The sequence below is a fragment of the Triturus cristatus genome, chromosome 6 (genome assembly GCF_964204655.1).
Source record: "Triturus cristatus chromosome 6, aTriCri1.1, whole genome shotgun sequence".
In the NCBI taxonomy this organism is placed as follows: domain Eukaryota; kingdom Metazoa; phylum Chordata; class Amphibia; order Caudata; family Salamandridae; genus Triturus; species Triturus cristatus.
This window is the reverse complement of record NC_140589.1, coordinates 101,241,521-101,258,799: the sequence shown is the minus strand read 5'-3', so window position 1 is coordinate 101,258,799 and position 17,279 is coordinate 101,241,521. Positions and strand designations below refer to the sequence as shown.

The 17,279-nt window shown below is 43.5% G+C and overlaps 18 non-coding genes across 18 annotated transcripts; all 18 read left to right on the top strand.

The window, feature by feature from the left end:
- Positions 1-575: 575 nt before the first annotated feature.
- TRNAL-UAG (transfer RNA leucine (anticodon UAG)) lies at positions 576-658 on the top strand. Its single transcript has one exon. It is a non-coding gene; the product is annotated as a tRNA-Leu (tRNA).
- Positions 659-1,559: 901 nt separating this feature from the next.
- Positions 1,560-1,642, top strand: TRNAL-AAG (transfer RNA leucine (anticodon AAG)). Its single transcript has one exon. It is a non-coding gene; the product is annotated as a tRNA-Leu (tRNA).
- Positions 1,643-2,666: 1,024 nt separating this feature from the next.
- On the top strand, positions 2,667-2,749 carry TRNAL-UAG (transfer RNA leucine (anticodon UAG)). Its single transcript has one exon. It is a non-coding gene; the product is annotated as a tRNA-Leu (tRNA).
- A 632-nt stretch (positions 2,750-3,381) lies between these two features.
- On the top strand, positions 3,382-3,464 carry TRNAL-CAG (transfer RNA leucine (anticodon CAG)). The gene has a single exon. It is a non-coding gene; the product is annotated as a tRNA-Leu (tRNA).
- A 186-nt stretch (positions 3,465-3,650) lies between these two features.
- Positions 3,651-3,733, top strand: TRNAL-AAG (transfer RNA leucine (anticodon AAG)). The gene has a single exon. It is a non-coding gene; the product is annotated as a tRNA-Leu (tRNA).
- Positions 3,734-4,757: 1,024 nt separating this feature from the next.
- On the top strand, positions 4,758-4,840 carry TRNAL-UAG (transfer RNA leucine (anticodon UAG)). Its single transcript has one exon. It is a non-coding gene; the product is annotated as a tRNA-Leu (tRNA).
- Positions 4,841-5,472: 632 nt separating this feature from the next.
- TRNAL-CAG (transfer RNA leucine (anticodon CAG)) lies at positions 5,473-5,555 on the top strand. Its single transcript has one exon. It is a non-coding gene; the product is annotated as a tRNA-Leu (tRNA).
- A 1,293-nt stretch (positions 5,556-6,848) lies between these two features.
- On the top strand, positions 6,849-6,931 carry TRNAL-UAG (transfer RNA leucine (anticodon UAG)). The gene has a single exon. It is a non-coding gene; the product is annotated as a tRNA-Leu (tRNA).
- Positions 6,932-7,563: 632 nt separating this feature from the next.
- On the top strand, positions 7,564-7,646 carry TRNAL-CAG (transfer RNA leucine (anticodon CAG)). Its single transcript has one exon. It is a non-coding gene; the product is annotated as a tRNA-Leu (tRNA).
- Positions 7,647-7,832: 186 nt separating this feature from the next.
- Positions 7,833-7,915, top strand: TRNAL-AAG (transfer RNA leucine (anticodon AAG)). The gene has a single exon. It is a non-coding gene; the product is annotated as a tRNA-Leu (tRNA).
- Positions 7,916-8,939: 1,024 nt separating this feature from the next.
- TRNAL-UAG (transfer RNA leucine (anticodon UAG)) lies at positions 8,940-9,022 on the top strand. Its single transcript has one exon. It is a non-coding gene; the product is annotated as a tRNA-Leu (tRNA).
- Positions 9,023-9,654: 632 nt separating this feature from the next.
- TRNAL-CAG (transfer RNA leucine (anticodon CAG)) lies at positions 9,655-9,737 on the top strand. Its single transcript has one exon. It is a non-coding gene; the product is annotated as a tRNA-Leu (tRNA).
- A 1,293-nt stretch (positions 9,738-11,030) lies between these two features.
- On the top strand, positions 11,031-11,113 carry TRNAL-UAG (transfer RNA leucine (anticodon UAG)). Its single transcript has one exon. It is a non-coding gene; the product is annotated as a tRNA-Leu (tRNA).
- A 2,008-nt stretch (positions 11,114-13,121) lies between these two features.
- TRNAL-UAG (transfer RNA leucine (anticodon UAG)) lies at positions 13,122-13,204 on the top strand. The gene has a single exon. It is a non-coding gene; the product is annotated as a tRNA-Leu (tRNA).
- A 632-nt stretch (positions 13,205-13,836) lies between these two features.
- On the top strand, positions 13,837-13,919 carry TRNAL-CAG (transfer RNA leucine (anticodon CAG)). Its single transcript has one exon. It is a non-coding gene; the product is annotated as a tRNA-Leu (tRNA).
- Positions 13,920-14,105: 186 nt separating this feature from the next.
- TRNAL-AAG (transfer RNA leucine (anticodon AAG)) lies at positions 14,106-14,188 on the top strand. The gene has a single exon. It is a non-coding gene; the product is annotated as a tRNA-Leu (tRNA).
- Positions 14,189-15,927: 1,739 nt separating this feature from the next.
- On the top strand, positions 15,928-16,010 carry TRNAL-CAG (transfer RNA leucine (anticodon CAG)). Its single transcript has one exon. It is a non-coding gene; the product is annotated as a tRNA-Leu (tRNA).
- A 186-nt stretch (positions 16,011-16,196) lies between these two features.
- Positions 16,197-16,279, top strand: TRNAL-AAG (transfer RNA leucine (anticodon AAG)). The gene has a single exon. It is a non-coding gene; the product is annotated as a tRNA-Leu (tRNA).
- The last annotated feature ends 1,000 nt before the right edge of the window (positions 16,280-17,279 follow it).

Here is a 17,279-nt window from a genome sequence, read left to right as displayed (position 1 = left end):
AGGAGACCTGCTTTTCCCTGCTCTTGACCTCCCACCCATCCCCAAACAACCACAAACATACCTTCTGTGCAAAGTTGGTATGCAGAATTTCACGCCTCAGCAAGTGAGGGTGAGTCCCAGGCCAGGGGCTAAAGAGCAAAGGAGTGCCTGTGCTCAGACTTTCCCTGCTAGGGATAGTTTATCTGGAACAAACCCTACTCTCTTGTATCCAGCAAGGATCTAGAAATCCTTCATGAATCTGCAAGGCACATTGGCAGCATAAATTTGCATAAACTGCCCCACCTATTGCCTTCCTACTTCCTGTGCTGTAGTTGTTTGTGTAGAGAGAGAGGTCGCAGCCAAGGAAATGTTGTGAGTCGGATACAGGACCCTAAATAGCTGGTGAGAGGTATGTGGTGTTCTAAAAGCATGAAAACTGTATACCTGTGAAATAAAGTGCTTTCGTATGTGTTCTTCTGTGTTTATTGTCCTGTGCATAAAGTTGCACCTTGTGTTTGAAGGTTTAAATTATTTCAGGCTTGCATGGAGGTAGACGTTTCTGAGTAACTTTTATTCATTTCTTAAAAGCCTATACTGTCAGGATGGCCGAGAGGTCTAAGGCGCTGTGTTTAGGCCACAGTCTCCTTTGGAGGCGTGGGTTCGAATCCCACTTCTGACATGCCTTTTGGAGATTTAATCTCCTTTATCAGGTTAACATCTGATGGAAGTTGCATCTGTTGGTCTTCACTTGGCACGTTATTCCGTTCTCCTCTTGTCAAGAGAGATGGGGTTTCTCATATATTTAGGTTCTATAACGTCTTGCTGACAAAGCGCAATCCTTACCAAATGAGCATAGGACCCATGTAAGAGGTCATCTGGAAGAGTCATGCTCTTGTATGCCCTGGCCAGACGGGCCCAGCAAATTTGGAAGAATGCCATTCATCTGGTAGACAACTGGACTCCAGCACACTTACAGCAATTTCCTCAGGGCTTTGATCAGGGGCTGCTTAAATTTGCATACTCCACCCTATGTTGTGACTTTGAGATCCCTTGTTGAAATTGCTTTAGCCAGCCAAGAGGTGGCTATTGTCTCAATTTCAAAGCAGCTTTGAGCCGTTCAAGTGGCTGGTGAATAGCACTTTCTCTTTGTTCGCCTCAAAGTTCTAAAGAGTTCTCCATAGGTCCTGCTCTGTACAGATTGTTCAAAGATCTGTTGGAAGTGCATATAATAGGATAAATAAATTGAGGGCATTCCTTTTCAGTACCTCACCTGCATGGCTGTCTGGCCTCTGGAAGATGCTGGGAAAGCAAGTCAGGATGGCCGAGTGGTCTACGGCGCTGCGTTCAGGTCGTAGTCTCCTCTGGAGGCGTGGGTTCAAATCCCACTTCTGACAGTCCTCTGTTTACTCTAATTTTTTTCTTGAGAAATATGATCATTTCCCTCGCAGTGGCTTATAGGATTGTCTTCTTGGAAGAGTGCAGTGAGTTTTTTTCTTGCTCTAGCCACTATTGGCCTAAGCTCTGTGCATTTTTTGGTTCCTAATATCTTTCTCACCCTTTAGATGAAAATGCATCATGGGGTCAGGATGGCCGAGTGGTCTAAGGCGCTGCGTTAAGGCCGCAGTCTCTCCTGGAGGCGTGGGTTCGAATCCCACTTCTGACAAAACTTGAATTCCATTTTCTCTCTCAGTTCCTTTAGAATCTCAGCTAAAAATTGGCAATGTAAATAATATCTGAATAAGTACCAAACTTCAGTTTCAACTGCAAATGCATTTGCCCTATTCTATCTTTAACGTTAATGTAATATTCTTCTAGCACTCGTGGTGTTTTATATTTGTTTTGTGGGGTACTTTAAAAATCTTTTTTATGAAAGAAATGGGTTACATTAAGTCTTGTGATGTTTTAGGTTTCCAATAAGGAGGTTTTAAATTTTATGTCACGTCATTTTCAGATGCTTCATTCAAGAGATGTTTCCACTATAGAATGCAGAGCAAGGGCAAAAATACAAGTGATAGAGCGAGTGAGTGAGAAGGAGTGTTGTGGAAGGAGAGAATGAAACAAAGACAGAGTGAGTGAATGGCAGGGAGGCATAGAAGAGGAGTCTAGTAGTGAAGGAGACCTGCTTTTCCCTGCTCTTGACCTCCCACCCATCCCCAAACAACCACAAACATACCTTCTGTGCAAAGTTGGTATGCAGAATTTCATGCCTCAGCAAGTGAGGGTGAGTCCCAGGCCAGGGGCTAAAGAGCAAAAGAGTGCCTGTGCTCAGACTTTCCCTGCTAGGGATAGTTTATCTGGAACAAGGCCTACTCTCTTGTATCCAGCAAGGATCTAGAAATCCTGCATGAATCTGCAAGGCACATTGGCAGCATAAATTTGCATAAACTGCCCCACCTATTGCCTTCCTACTTCCTGTGCTGTAGTTGTTTGTGTAGAGAGAGAGGTCGCAGGCAAGGAAATGTTGTGAGTCGGATACAGGACCCTAAATAGCTGGTGAGAGGTATGTGGTGTTCTAAAAGCATGAAAACTGTATACCTGTGAAATAAAGTGCTTTCGTATGTGTTCTTCTGTGTTTATTGTCCTGTGCATAAAGTTGCACCTTGTGTTTGAAGGTTTAAATTATTTCAGGCTTGCATGGAGGTAGACGTTTCTGAGTAACTTTTATTCATTTATTAAAAGCCTATACTGTCAGGATGGCCGAGAGGTCTAAGGCGCTGTGTTTAGGCCACAGTCTCCTTTGGAGGCGTGGGTTCGAATCCCACTTCTGACATGCCTTTTGGAGATTTAATCTCCTTTATCAGGTTAACATCTGATGGAAGTTGCATCTGTTGGTCTTCACTTGGCACTTTATTCCGTTCTCCTCTTGTCAAGAGAGATGGGGTTTCTCATATATTTAGGTTCTATAACGTCTTGCTGACAAAACGCAATCCTTACCAAATGAGCATAGGACCCATGTAAGAGGTCATCTGGAAGAGTCATGCTCTTGTATGCCCTGGCCAGACGGGCCCTGCAAATTTGGAAGAATGCCATTCATCTGGTAGACAACTGGACTCCAGCACACTTACAGCAATCTCCTCAGGGCTTTGATCAGGGGCTGCTTAAATTTGCATACTCCACCCTATGTTGTGACTTTGAGATCCCTTGTTGAAATTGCTTTAGCCAGCCAAGAGGTGGCTATTGTCTCAATTTCAAAGCAGCTTTGAGCCGTTCAAGTGGCTGGTGAATAGCACTTTCTCTTTGTTTGCCTCAAAGTTCTAAAGAGTTCTCCATAGGTCCTGCTCTGTACAGATTGTTCAAAGATCTGTTGGAAGTGCATATAATAGGATAAATAAATTGAGGGCATTCCTTTTCAGTACCTCACCTGCATGGCTGTCTGGCCTCTGGAAGATGCTGGGAAAGCAAGTCAGGATGGCCGAGTGGTCTAAGGCGCTGCGTTCAGGTCGCAGTCTCCTCTGGAGGCGTGGGTTCAAATCCCACTTCTGACAGTCCTGTGTTTACTCTAATTTTTTTCTTGAGAAATATGATCATTTCCCTCGCAGTGGCTTATAGGATTGTCTTCTTGGAAGAGTGCAGTGAGTTTTTTTCTTGCTCTAGCCACTATTGGCCTAAGCTCTGTGCATTTTTTGGTTCCTAATATCTTTCTCACCCTTTAGATGAAAAAGCACCATGGGGTCAGGATGGCCGAGTGGTCTAAGGCGCTGCGTTAAGGCCGCAGTCTCTCCTGGAGGCGTGGGTTCGAATCCCACTTCTGACAAAACTTGAATTCCATTTTCTCTCTCAGTTCCTTTAGAATCTCAGCTAAAAATTGGCAATGTAAATAATATCTGAATAAGTACCAAACTTCAGTTTCAACTGCAAATGCATTTGCCCTATTCTATCTTTAACGTTAATGTAATATTCTTCTAGCACTCGTGGTGTTTTATATTTCTTTTGTGGGGTACTTTAAAAATCTTTTTTATGAAAGAAATGGGTTACATTAAGTCTTGTGATGTTTTAGGTTTACAATAAGGAGGTTTTAAACTTTATGTCACGTCATTTTCAGATGCTTCATTCAAGAGATGTTTCCACTATAGAATGCAAAGCAAGGGCAAAAATACAAGTGATAGAGCGAGTGAGTGAGAAGGAGTGTTGTGGAAGGAGAGAATGAAACAAAGACAGAGTGAGTGAATGGCAGGGAGGCATAGAAGAGGAGTCTAGTAGTGCAGGAGACCTGCTTTTCCCTGCTCTTGACCTCCCACCCATCCCCAAACAACCACAAACATACCTTCTGTGCAAAGTTGGTATGCAGATTTTCACGCCTCAGCAAGTGAGGGTGAGTCCCAGGCCAGGGGCTAAAGAGCAAAAGAGTGCCTGTGCTCAGACTTTCCCTGCTAGGGATAGTTTATCTGGAACAAGGCCTACTCTCTTGTATCCAGCAAGGATCTAGAAATCCTGCATGAATCTGCAAGGCACATTGGCAGCATAAATTTGCATAAACTGCCCCACCTATTGCCTTCCTACTTCCTGTGCTGTAGTTGTTTGTGTAGAGAGAGAGGTCGCAGGCAAGGAAATGTTGTGAGTCGGATACAGGACCCTAAATAGCTGGTGAGAGGTATGTGGTGTTCTAAAAGCATGAAAACTGTATACCTGTGAAATAAAGTGCTTTCGTATGTGTTCTTCTGTGTTTATTGTCCTGTGCATAAAGTTGCACCTTGTGTTTGAAGGTTTAAATTATTTCAGGCTTGCATGGAGGTAGACGTTTCTGAGTAACTTTTATTCATTTATCAAAAGCCTATACTGTCAGGATGGCCGAGAGGACTAAGGCGCTGTGTTTAGGCCACAGTCTCCTTTGGAGGCGTGGGTTCGATTCCCACTTCTGACATGCCTTTTGGAGATTTAATCTCCTTTATCAGGTTAACATCTGATGGAAGTTGCATCTGTTGGTCTTCACTTGGCACGTTATTCCGTTCTCCTCTTGTCAAGAGAGATGGGGTTTCTCATATATTTAGGTTCTATAACGTCTTGCTGACAAAGCGCAATCCTTACCAAATGAGCATAGGACCCATGTAAGAGGTCATCTGGAAGAGTCATGCTCTTGTATGCCCTGGCCAGACGGGCCCTGCAAATTTGGAAGAATGCCATTCATCTGGTAGACAACTGGACTCCAGCACACTTACAGCAATCTCCTCAGGGCTTTGATCAGGGGCTGCTTAAATTTGCATACTGCACCCTATGTTGTGACTTTGAGATCCCTTGTTGAAATTGCTTTAGCCAGCCAAGAGGTGGCTATTGTCTCAATTTCAAAGCAGCTTTGAGCCGTTCAAGTGGCTGGTGAATAGCACTTTCTCTTTGTTTGCCTCAAAGTTCTAAAGAGTTCTCCATAGGTCCTGCTCTGTACAGATTGTTCAAAGATCTGTTGGAAGTGCATATAATAGGATAAATAAATTGAGGGCATTCCTTTTCAGTACCTCACCTGCATGGCTGTCTGGCCTCTGGAAGATGCTGGGAAAGCAAGTCAGGATGGCCGAGTGGTCTAAGGCGCTGCGTTCAGGTCGCAGTCTCCTCTGGAGGTGTGGGTTCAAATCCCACTTCTGACAGTCCTGTGTATGCTCTAATTTTTTTCTTGAGAAATATGATCATTTCCCTCGCAGTGGCTTATAGGATTGTCTTCTTGGAAGAGTGCAGTGAGTTTTTTTCTTGCTCTAGCCACTATTGGCCTAAGCTCTGTGCATTTTTTGGTTCCTAATATCTTTCTCACCCTTTAGATGAAAAAGCAGCATGGGGTCAGGATGGCCGAGTCGTCTAATGCGCTGCGTTAAGGCCGCAGTCTCTCCTGGAGGCGTGGGTTCAAATCCCACTTCTGACAAAACTTGAATTCCATTTTCTCTCTCAGTTCCTTTAGAATCTCAGCTAAAAATTGGCAATGTAAATAATATCTGAATAAGTACCAAACTTCAGTTTCAACTGCAAATGCATTTGCCCTATTCTATCTTTAACGTTAATGTAATATTCTTCTAGCACTCGTGGTGTTTTATATTTGTTTTGTGGGGTACTTTAAAAATCTTTTTTATGAAAGAAATGGGTTACATTAAGTCTTGTGATGTTTTAGGTTTACAATAAGGAGGTTTTAAATTTTATGTCACGTCATTTTCAGATGCTTCATTCAAGAGATGTTTCCACTATAGAATGCAGAGCAAGGGCAAAAATACAAGTGATAGAGCGAGTGAGTGAGAAGGAGTGTTGTGGAAGGAGAGAATGAAACAAAGACAGAGTGAGTGAATGGCAGGGAGGCATAGAAGAGGAGTCTAGTAGTGCAGGAGACCTGCTTTTCCCTGCTCTTGACCTCCCACCCATCCCCAAACAACCACAAACATACCTTCTGTGCAAAGTTGGTATGCAGATTTTCACGCCTCAGCAAGTGAGGGTGAGTCCCAGGCCAGGGGCTAAAGAGCAAAAGAGTGCCTGTGCTCAGACTTTCCCTGCTAGGGATAGTTTATCTGGAACAAGGCCTACTCTCTTGTATCCAGCAAGGATCTAGAAATCCTGCATGAATCTGCAAGGCACATTGGCAGCATAAATTTGCATAAACTGCCCCACCTATTGCCTTCCTACTTCCTGTGCTGTAGTTGTTTGTGTAGAGAGAGAGGTCGCAGGGAAGGAAATGTTGTGAGTCGGATACAGGACCCTAAATAGCTGGTGAGAGGTATGTGGTGTTCTAAAAGCATGAAAACTGTATACCTGTGAAATAAAGTGCTTTCGTGTGTGTTCTTCTGTGTTTATTGTCCTGTGCATAAAGTTGCACCTTGTGTTTGAAGGTTTAAATTATTTCAGGCTTGCATGGAGGTAGACGTTTCTGAGTAACTTTTATTCATTTCTTAAAAGCCTATACTGTCAGGATGGCCGAGAGGTCTAAGGCGCTGTGTTTAGGCCACAGTCTCCTTTGGAGGCGTGGGTTCGAATCCCACTTCTGACAGGCCTTTTGGAGATTTAATCTCCTTTATCAGGTTAACATCTGATGGAAGTTGCATCTGTTGGTCTTCACTTGGCACGTTATTCCGTTCTCCTCTTGTCAAGAGAGATGGGGTTTCTCATATATTTAGGTTCTATAACGTCTTGCTGACAAAGCGCAATCCTTACCAAATGAGCATAGGACCCATGTAAGAGGTCATCTGGAATAGTCATGCTCTTGTATGCACTGGCCAGACGGGCCCTGCAAATTTGGAAGAATGCCATGCATCTGGTAGACAACTGGACTCCAGCACACTTACAGCAATTTCCTTAGGGCTTTGATCAGGGGCTGCTTAAATTTGCATACTCCACCCTATGTTGTGACTTTGAGATCCCTTGTTGAAATTGCTTTAGCCAGCCAAGAGGTGGCTATTGTCTCAATTTCAAAGCAGCTTTGAGCCGTTCAAGTGGCTGGTGAATAGCACTTTCTCTTTGTTCGCCTCAAAGTTCTAAAGAGTTCTCCATAGGTCCTGCTCTGTACAGATTGTTCAAAGATCTGTTGGAAGTGCATATAATAGGATAAATAAATTGAGGGCATTCCTTTTCAGTACCTCACCTGCATGGCTGTCTGGCCTCTGGAAGATGCTGGGAAAGCAAGTCAGGATGGCCGAGTGGTCTAAGGTGCTGCGTTCAGGTCGCAGTCTCCTCTGGAGGCGTGGGTTCAAATCCCACTTCTGACAGTCCTGTGTTTACTCTAATTTTTTTCTTGAGAAATATGATCATTTCCCTCGCAGTGGCTTATAGGATTGTCTTCTTGGAAGAGTGCAGTGAGTTTTTTTCTTGCTCTAGCCACTATTGGCCTAAGCTCTGTGCATTTTTTGGTTCCTAATATCTTTCTCACCCTTTAGATGAAAAAGCAGCATGGGGTCAGGATGGCCGAGTGGTCTAAGGCGCTGCGTTAAGGCCGCAGTCTCTCCTGGAGGCGTGGGTTCGAATCCCACTTTTGACAAAACTTGTATTCCATTTTCTCTCTCAGTTCCTTGAGAATCTCAGCTAAAAATTGGCAATGTAAATAATATCTGAATAAGTACCAAACTTCAGTTTCAACTGCAAATGCATTTGCCCTATTCTATCTTTAACGTTAATGTAATATTCTTCTAGCACTCGTGGTGTTTTATATTTGTTTTGTGGGGTACTTTAAAAATCTTTTTTATGAAAGAAATGGGTTACATTAAGTCTTGTGATGTTTTAGGTTTCCAATAAGGAGGTTTTAAATTTTATGTCACGTCATTTTCAGATGCTTCATTCAAGAGATGTTTCCACTATAGAATGCAGAGCAAGGGCAAAAATACAAGTGATAGAGCGAGTGAGTGAGAAGGAGTGTTGTGGAAGGAGAGAATGAAACAAAGACAGAGTGAGTGAATGGCAGGGAGGCATAGAAGAGGAGTCTAGTAGTGCAGGAGACCTGCTTTTCCCTGCTCTTGACCTCCCACCCATCCCCAAACAACCACAAACATACCTTCTGTGCAAAGTTGGTATGCAGATTTTCACGCCTCAGCAAGTGAGGGTGAGTCCCAGGCCAGGGGCTAAAGAGCAAAAGAGTGCCTGTGCTCAGACTTTCCCTGCTAGGGATAGTTTATCTGGAACAAGGCCTACTCTCTTGTATCCAGCAAGGATCTAGAAATCCTGAATGAATCTGCAAGGCACATTGGCAGCATAAATTTGCATAAACTGCCCCACCTATTGCCTTCCTACTTCCTGTGCTGTAGTTGTTTGTGTAGAGAGAGAGGTCGCAGGCAAGGAAATGTTGTGAGTCGGATACAGGACCCTAAATAGCTGGTGAGAGGTATGTGGTGTTCTAAAAGCATGAAAACTGTATACCTGTGAAATAAAGTGCTTTCGTGTGTGTTCTTCTGTGTTTATTGTCCTGTGCATAAAGTTGCACCTTGTGTTTGAAGGTTTAAATTATTTCAGGCTTGCATGGAGGTAGACGTTTCTGAGTAACTTTTATTCATTTCTTAAAAGCCTATACTGTCAGGATGGCCGAGAGGTCTAAGGCGCTGTGTTTAGGCCACAGTCTCCTTTGGAGGCGTGGGTTCGAATCCCACTTCTGACATGCCTTTTGGAGATTTAATCTCCTTTATCAGGTTAACATCTGATGGAAGTTGCATCTGTTGGTCTTCACTTGGCACGTTATTCCGTTCTCCTCTTGTCAAGAGAGATGGGGTTTCTCATATATTTAGGTTCTATAACGTCTTGCTGACAAAGCGCAATCCTTACCAAATGAGCATAGGACCCATGTAAGAGGTCATCTGGAATAGTCATGCTCTTGTATGCACTGGCCAGACGGGCCCTGCAAATTTGGAAGAATGCCATGCATCTGGTAGACAACTGGACTCCAGCACACTTACAGCAATTTCCTTAGGGCTTTGATCAGGGGCTGCTTAAATTTGCATACTCCACCCTATGTTGTGACTTTGAGATCCCTTGTTGAAATTGCTTTAGCCAGCCAAGAGGTGGCTATTGTCTCAATTTCAAAGCAGCTTTGAGCCGTTCAAGTGGCTGGTGAATAGCACTTTCTCTTTGTTTGCCTCAAAGTTCTAAAGAGTTCTCCATAGGTCCTGCTCTGTACAGATTGTTCAAAGATCTGTTGGAAGTGCATATAATAGGATAAATAAATTGAGGGCATTCCTTTTCAGTACCTCACCTGCATGGCTGTCTGGCCTCTGGAAGATGCTGGGAAAGCAAGTCAGGATGGCCGAGTGGTCTAAGGCGCTGCGTTCAGGTCGCAGTCTCCTCTGGAGGTGTGGGTTCAAATCCCACTTCTGACAGTCCTGTGTATGCTCTAATTTTTTTCTTGAGAAATATGATCATTTCCCTCGCAGTGGCTTATAGGATTGTCTTCTTGGAAGAGTGCAGTGAGTTTTTTTCTTGCTCTAGCCACTATTGGCCTAAGCTCTGTGCATTTTTTGGTTCCTAATATCTTTCTCACCCTTTAGATGAAAAAGCAGCATGGGGTCAGGATGGCCGAGTCGTCTAATGCGCTGCGTTAAGGCCGCAGTCTCTCCTGGAGGCGTGGGTTCAAATCCCACTTCTGACAAAGCTTGAATTCCATTTTCTCTCTCAGTTCCTTTAGAATCTCAGCTAAAAATTGGCAATGTAAATAATATCTGAATAAGTACCAAACTTCAGTTTCAACTGCAAATGCATTTGCCCTATTCTATCTTTAACGTTAATGTAATATTCTTCTAGCACTCGTGGTGTTTTATATTTGTTTTGTGGGGTACTTTAAAAATCTTTTTTATGAAAGAAATGGGTTACATTAAGTCTTGTGATGTTTTAGGTTTACAATAAGGAGGTTTTAAATTTTATGTCACGTCATTTTCAGATGCTTCATTCAAGAGATGTTTCCACTATAGAATGCAGAGCAAGGGCAAAAATACAAGTGATAGAGCGAGTGAGTGAGAAGGAGTGTTGTGGAAGGAGAGAATGAAACAAAGACAGAGTGAGTGAATGGCAGGGAGGCATGGAAGAGGAGTCTAGTAGTGCAGGAGACCTGCTTTTCCCTGCTCTTGACCTCCCAAACAACCACAAACAACCACAAACATACCTTCTGTGCAAAGTTGGTATGCAGAATTTCACGCCTCAGCAAGTGAGGGTGAGTCCCAGGCCAGGGGCTAAAGAGCAAAAGAGTGCCTGTGCTCAGACTTTCCCTGCTAGGGATAGTTTATCTGGAACAAGGCCTACTCTCTTGTATCCAGCAAGGATCTAGAAATCCTGCATGAATCTGCAAGGCACATTGGCAGCATAAATTTGCATAAACTGCCCCACCTATTGCCTTCCTACTTCCTGTGCTGTAGTTGTTTGTGTAGAGAGAGAGGTCGCAGGCAAGGAAATGTTGTGAGTCGGATACAGGACCCTAAATAGCTGGTGAGAGGTATGTGGTGTTCTAAAAGCATGAAAACTGTATACCTGTGAAATAAAGTGCTTTCGTGTGTGTTCTTCTGTGTTTATTGTCCTGTGCATAAAGTTGCACCTTGTGTTTGAAGGTTTAAATTATTTCAGGCTTGCATGGAGGTAGACGTTTCTGAGTAACTTTTATTCATTTCTTAAAAGCCTATACTGTCAGGATGGCCGAGAGGTCTAAGGCGCTGTGTTTAGGCCACAGTCTCCTTTGGAGGCGTGGGTTCGAATCCCACTTCTGACATGCCTTTTGGAGATTTAATCTCCTTTATCAGGTTAACATCTGATGGAAGTTGCATCTGTTGGTCTTCACTTGGCACGTTATTCCGTTCTCCTCTTGTCAAGAGAGATGGGGTTTCTCATATATTTAGGTTCTATAACGTCTTGCTGACAAAGCGCAATCCTTACCAAATGAGCATAGGACCCATGTAAGAGGTCATCTGGAATAGTCATGCTCTTGTATGCACTGGCCAGACGGGCCCTGCAAATTTGGAAGAATGCCATGCATCTGGTAGACAACTGGACTCCAGCACACTTACAGCAATTTCCTTAGGGCTTTGATCAGGGGCTGCTTAAATTTGCATACTCCACCCTATGTTGTGACTTTGAGATCCCTTGTTGAAATTGCTTTAGCCAGCCAAGAGGTGGCTATTGTCTCAATTTCAAAGCAGCTTTGAGCCGTTCAAGTGGCTGGTGAATAGCACTTTCTCTTTGTTCGCCTCAAAGTTCTAAAGAGTTCTCCATAGGTCCTGCTCTGTACAGATTGTTCAAAGATCTGTTGGAAGTGCATATAATAGGATAAATAAATTGAGGGCATTCCTTTTCAGTACCTCACCTGCATGGCTGTCTGGCCTCTGGAAGATGCTGGGAAAGCAAGTCAGGATGGCCGAGTGGTCTAAGGCGCTGCGTTCAGGTCGCAGTCTCCTCTGGAGGCATGGGTTCAAATCCCACTTCTGACAGTCCTGTGTTTACTCTAATTTTTTTCTTGAGAAATATGATCATTTCCCTCGCAGTGGCTTATAGGATTGTCTTCTTGGAAGAGTGCAGTGAGTTTTTTTCTTGCTCTAGCCACTATTGGCCTAAGCTCTGTGCATTTTTTGGTTCCTAATATCTTTCTCACCCTTTAGATGAAAAAGCAGCATGGGGTCAGGATGGCCGAGTGGTCTAAGGCGCTGCGTTAAGGCCGCAGTCTCTCCTGGAGGCGTGGATTCGAATCCCACTTTTGACAAAACTTGTATTCCATTTTCTCTCTCAGTTCCTTGAGAATCTCAGCTAAAAATTGGCAATGTAAATAATATCTGAATAAGTACCAAACTTCAGTTTCAACTGCAAATGCATTTGCCCTATTCTATCTTTAACGTTAATGTATTATTCTTCTAGCACTCGTGGTGTTTTATATTTGTTTTGTGGGGTACTTTAAAAATCTTTTTTATGAAAGAAATGGGTTACATTAAGTCTTGTGATGTTTTAGGTTTCCAATAAGGAGGTTTTAAATTTTATGTCACGTCATTTTCAGATGCTTCATTCAAGAGATGTTTCCACTATAGAATGCAGAGCAAGGGCAAAAATACAAGTGATAGAGCGAGTGAGTGAGAAGGAGTGTTGTGGAAGGAGAGAATGAAACAAAGACAGAGTGAGTGAATGGCAGGGAGGCATAGAAGAGGAGTCTAGTAGTGCAGGAGACCTGCTTTTCCCTGCTCTTGACCTCCCACCCATCCCCAAACAACCACAAACATACCTTCTGTGCAAAGTTGGTATGCAGATTTTCACGCCTCAGCAAGTGAGGGTGAGTCCCAGGCCAGGGGCTAAAGAGCAAAAGAGTGCCTGTGCTCAGACTTTCCCTGCTAGGGATAGTTTATCTGGAACAAGGCCTACTCTCTTGTATCCAGCAAGGATCTAGAAATCCTGCATGAATCTGCAAGGCACATTGGCAGCATAAATTTGCATAAACTGCCCCACCTATTGCCTTCCTACTTCCTGTGCTGTAGTTGTTTGTGTAGAGAGAGAGGTCGCAGGCAAGGAAATGTTGTGAGTCGGATACAGGACCCTAAATAGCTGGTGAGAGGTATGTGGTGTTCTAAAAGCATGAAAACTGTATACCTGTGAAATAAAGTGCTTTCGTGTGTGTTCTTCTGTGTTTATTGTCCTGTGCATAAAGTTGCACCTTGTGTTTGAAGGTTTAAATTATTTCAGGCTTGCATGGAGGTAGACGTTTCTGAGTAACTTTTATTCATTTCTTAAAAGCCTATACTGTCAGGATGGCCGAGAGGTCTAAGGCGCTGTGTTTAGGCCACAGTCTCCTTTGGAGGCGTGGGTTCGAATCCCACTTCTGACATGCCTTTTGGAGATTTAATCTCCTTTATCAGGTTAACATCTGATGGAAGTTGCATCTGTTGGTCTTCACTTGGCACGTTATTCCGTTCTCCTCTTGTCAAGAGAGATGGGGTTTCTCATATATTTAGGTTCTATAACGTCTTGCTGACAAAGCGCAATCCTTACCAAATGAGCATAGGACCCATGTAAGAGGTCATCTGGAATAGTCATGCTCTTGTATGCACTGGCCAGACGGGCCCTGCAAATTTGGAAGAATGCCATGCATCTGGTAGACAACTGGACTCCAGCACACTTACAGCAATTTCCTTAGGGCTTTGATCAGGGGCTGCTTAAATTTGCATACTCCACCCTATGTTGTGACTTTGAGATCCCTTGTTGAAATTGCTTTAGCCAGCCAAGAGGTGGCTATTGTCTCAATTTCAAAGCAGCTTTGAGCCGTTCAAGTGGCTGGTGAATAGCACTTTCTCTTTGTTCGCCTCAAAGTTCTAAAGAGTTCTCCATAGGTCCTGCTCTGTACAGATTGTTCAAAGATCTGTTGGAAGTGCATATAATAGGATAAATAAATTGAGGGCATTCCTTTTCAGTACCTCACCTGCATGGCTGTCTGGCCTCTGGAAGATGCTGGGAAAGCAAGTCAGGATGGCCGAGTGGTCTAAGGCGCTGCGTTCAGGTCGCAGTCTCCTCTGGAGGCGTGGGTTCAAATCCCACTTCTGACAGTCCTGTGTTTACTCTAATTTTTTTCTTGAGAAATATGATCATTTCCCTCGCAGTGGCTTATAGGATTGTCTTCTTGGAAGAGTGCAGTGAGTTTTTTTCTTGCTCTAGCCACTATTGGCCTAAGCTCTGTGCATTTTTTGGTTCCTAATATCTTTCTCACCCTTTAGATGAAAAAGCAGCATGGGGTCAGGATGGCCGAGTGGTCTAAGGCGCTGCGTTAAGGCCGCAGTCTCTCCTGGAGGCGTGGGTTCGAATCCCACTTTTGACAAAACTTGTATTCCATTTTCTCTCTCAGTTCCTTGAGAATCTCAGCTAAAAATTGGCAATGTAAATAATATCTGAATAAGTACCAAACTTCAGTTTCAACTGCAAATGCATTTGCCCTATTCTATCTTTAACGTTAATGTATTATTCTTCTAGCACTCGTGGTGTTTTATATTTGTTTTGTGGGGTACTTTAAAAATCTTTTTTATGAAAGAAATGGGTTACATTAAGTCTTGTGATGTTTTAGGTTTCCAATAAGGAGGTTTTAAATTTTATGTCACGTCATTTTCAGATGCTTCATTCAAGAGATGTTTCCACTATAGAATGCAGAGCAAGGGCAAAAATACAAGTGATAGAGCGAGTGAGTGAGAAGGAGTGTTGTGGAAGGAGAGAATGAAACAAAGACAGAGTGAGTGAATGGCAGGGAGGCATAGAAGAGGAGTCTAGTAGTGAAGGAGACCTTCTTTTCACTGCTCTTGACCTCCCACCCATCCCCAAACAACCACAAACATACCTTCTGTGCAAAGTTGGTATGCAGAATTTCACGCCTCAGCAAGTGAGGGTGAGTCCCAGGCCAGGGGCTAAAGAGCAAAAGAGTGCCTGTGCTCAGACTTTCCCTGCTAGGGATAGTTTGTCTGGAACAAGGCCTACTCTCTTGTATCCAGCAAGGATCTAGAAATCCTGCATGAATCTGCAAGGCACATTGGCAGCATAAATTTGCATAAACTGCCCCACCTATTGCCTTCCTACTTCCTGTGCTGTAGTTGTTTGTGTAGAGAGAGAGGTCGCAGGCAAGGAAATGTTGTGAGTCGGATACAGGACCCTAAATAGCTGGTGAGAGGTATGTGGTGTTCTAAAAGCATGAAAACTGTATACCTGTGAAATAAAGTGCTTTCGTATGTGTTCTTCTGTGTTTATTGTCCTGTGCATAAAGTTGCACCTTGTGTTTGAATGTTTAAATTATTTCAGGCTTGCATGGAGGTAGACGTTTCTGAGTAACTTTTATTCATTTCTTAAAAGCCTATACTGTCAGGATGGCCGAGAGGTCTAAGGTGCTGTGTTTAGGCCACAGTCTCCCTTGGAGGCGTGGGTTCGAATTCCACTTCTGACATTCCTTTTGGAGATTTAATCTCCTTTATCAGGTTAACATCTGATGGAAGTTGCATCTGTTGGTCTTCACCTGGCACGTTATTCCGTTCTCCTCTTGTCAAGAGAGATGGGGTTTCTCATATATTTAGGTTCTATAACGTCTTGCTGACAAAACGCAATCCTTACCAAATGAGCATAGTACCCATGTAAGAGGTCATCTGGAAGAGTCATGCTCTTGTATGCCCTGGCCAGACGGGCCCTGCAAATTTGGAAGAATGCCATTCATCTGGTAGACAACTGGACTCCAGCACACTTACAGCAATCTCCTCAGGGCTTTGATCAGGGGCTGCTTAAATTTGCATACTCCACCCTATGTTGTGACTTTGAGATCCCTTGTTGAAATTGCTTTAGCCAGCCAAGAGGTGGCTATTGTCTCAATTTCAAAGCAGCTTTGAGCCGTTCAAGTGGCTGGTGAATAGCACTTTCTCTTTGTTTGCCTCAAAGTTCTAAAGAGTTCTCCATAGGTCCTGCTCTGTACAGATTGTTCAAAGATCTGTTGGAAGTGCATATAATAGGATAAATAAATTGAGGGCATTCCTTTTCAGTACCTCACCTGCATGGCTGTCTGGCCTCTGGAAGATGTTGGGAAAGAAAGTCAGGATGGCCGAGTGGTCTAAGGCGCTGCGTTCAGGTCGCAGTCTCCTCTGGAGGCGTGGGTTCAAATCCCACTTCTGACAGTCCTGTGTTTACTCTAATTATTTTCTTGAGAAATATGATCATTTCCCTCGCAGTGGCTTATAGGATTGTCTTCTTGGAAGAGTGCAGTGAGTTTTTTTCTTGCTCTAGCCACTATTGGCCTCAGCTCTGTGCATTTTTTGGTTCCTAATATCTTTCTCACCCTTTAGATGAAAAAGCAGCATGGGGTCAGGATGGCCGAGTGGTCTAAGGCGCTGCGTTAAGGCCGCAGTCTCTCCTGGAGGCGTGGGTTCGAATCCCACTTCTGACAAAACTTGAATTCCATTTTCTCTCTCAGTTCCTTTAGAATCTCAGCTAAAAATTGGCAATGTAAATAATATCTGAATAAGTACCAAACTTCAGTTTCAACTGCAAATGCATTTGCCCTATTCTATCTTTAACGTTAATGTAATATTCTTCTAGCACTCGTGGTGTTTTATATTTCTTTTGTGGGGTACTTTAAAAATCTTTTTTATGAAAGAAATGGGTTACATTAAGTCTTGTGATGTTTTAGGTTTCCAATAAGGAGGTTTTAAATTTTATGTCACGTCATTTTCAGATGCTTCATTCAAGAGATGTTTCCACTATAGAATGCAGAGCAAGGGCAAAAATACAAGTGATAGAGCGAGTGAGTGAGAAGGAGTGTTGTGGAAGGAGAGAATGAAACAAAGACAGAGTGAGTGAATGGCAGGGAGGCATAGAAGAGGAGTCTAGTAGTGAAGGAGACCTGCTTTTCCCTGCTCTTGACCTCGCACCCATCCCCAAACAACCACAAACATACCTTCTGTGCAAAGTTGGTATGCAGAATTTCACGCCTCAGCAAGTGAGGGTGAGTCCCAGGCCAGGGGCTAAAGAGCAAAAGAGTGCCTGTGCTCAGACTTTCCCTGCTAGGGATAGTTTATCTGGAACAAGGCCTACTCTCTTGTATCCAGCAAGGATCTAGAAATCCTGCATGAATCTGCAAGGCACATTGGCAGCATAAATTTGCATAAACTGCCCCACCTATTGCCTTCCTACTTCCTGTGCTGTAGTTGTTTGTGTAGAGAGAGAGGTCGCAGGCAAGGAAATGTTGTGAGTCGGATACAGGACCCTAAATAGCTGGTGAGAGGTATGTGGTGTTCTAAAAGCATGAAAACTGTATACCTGTGAAATAAAGTGCTTTCGTATGTGTTCTTCTGTGTTTATTGTCCTGTGCATAAAGTTGCACCTTGTGTTTGAAGGTTTAAATTATTTCAGGCTTGCATTGAGGTAGACGTTTCTGAGTAACTTTT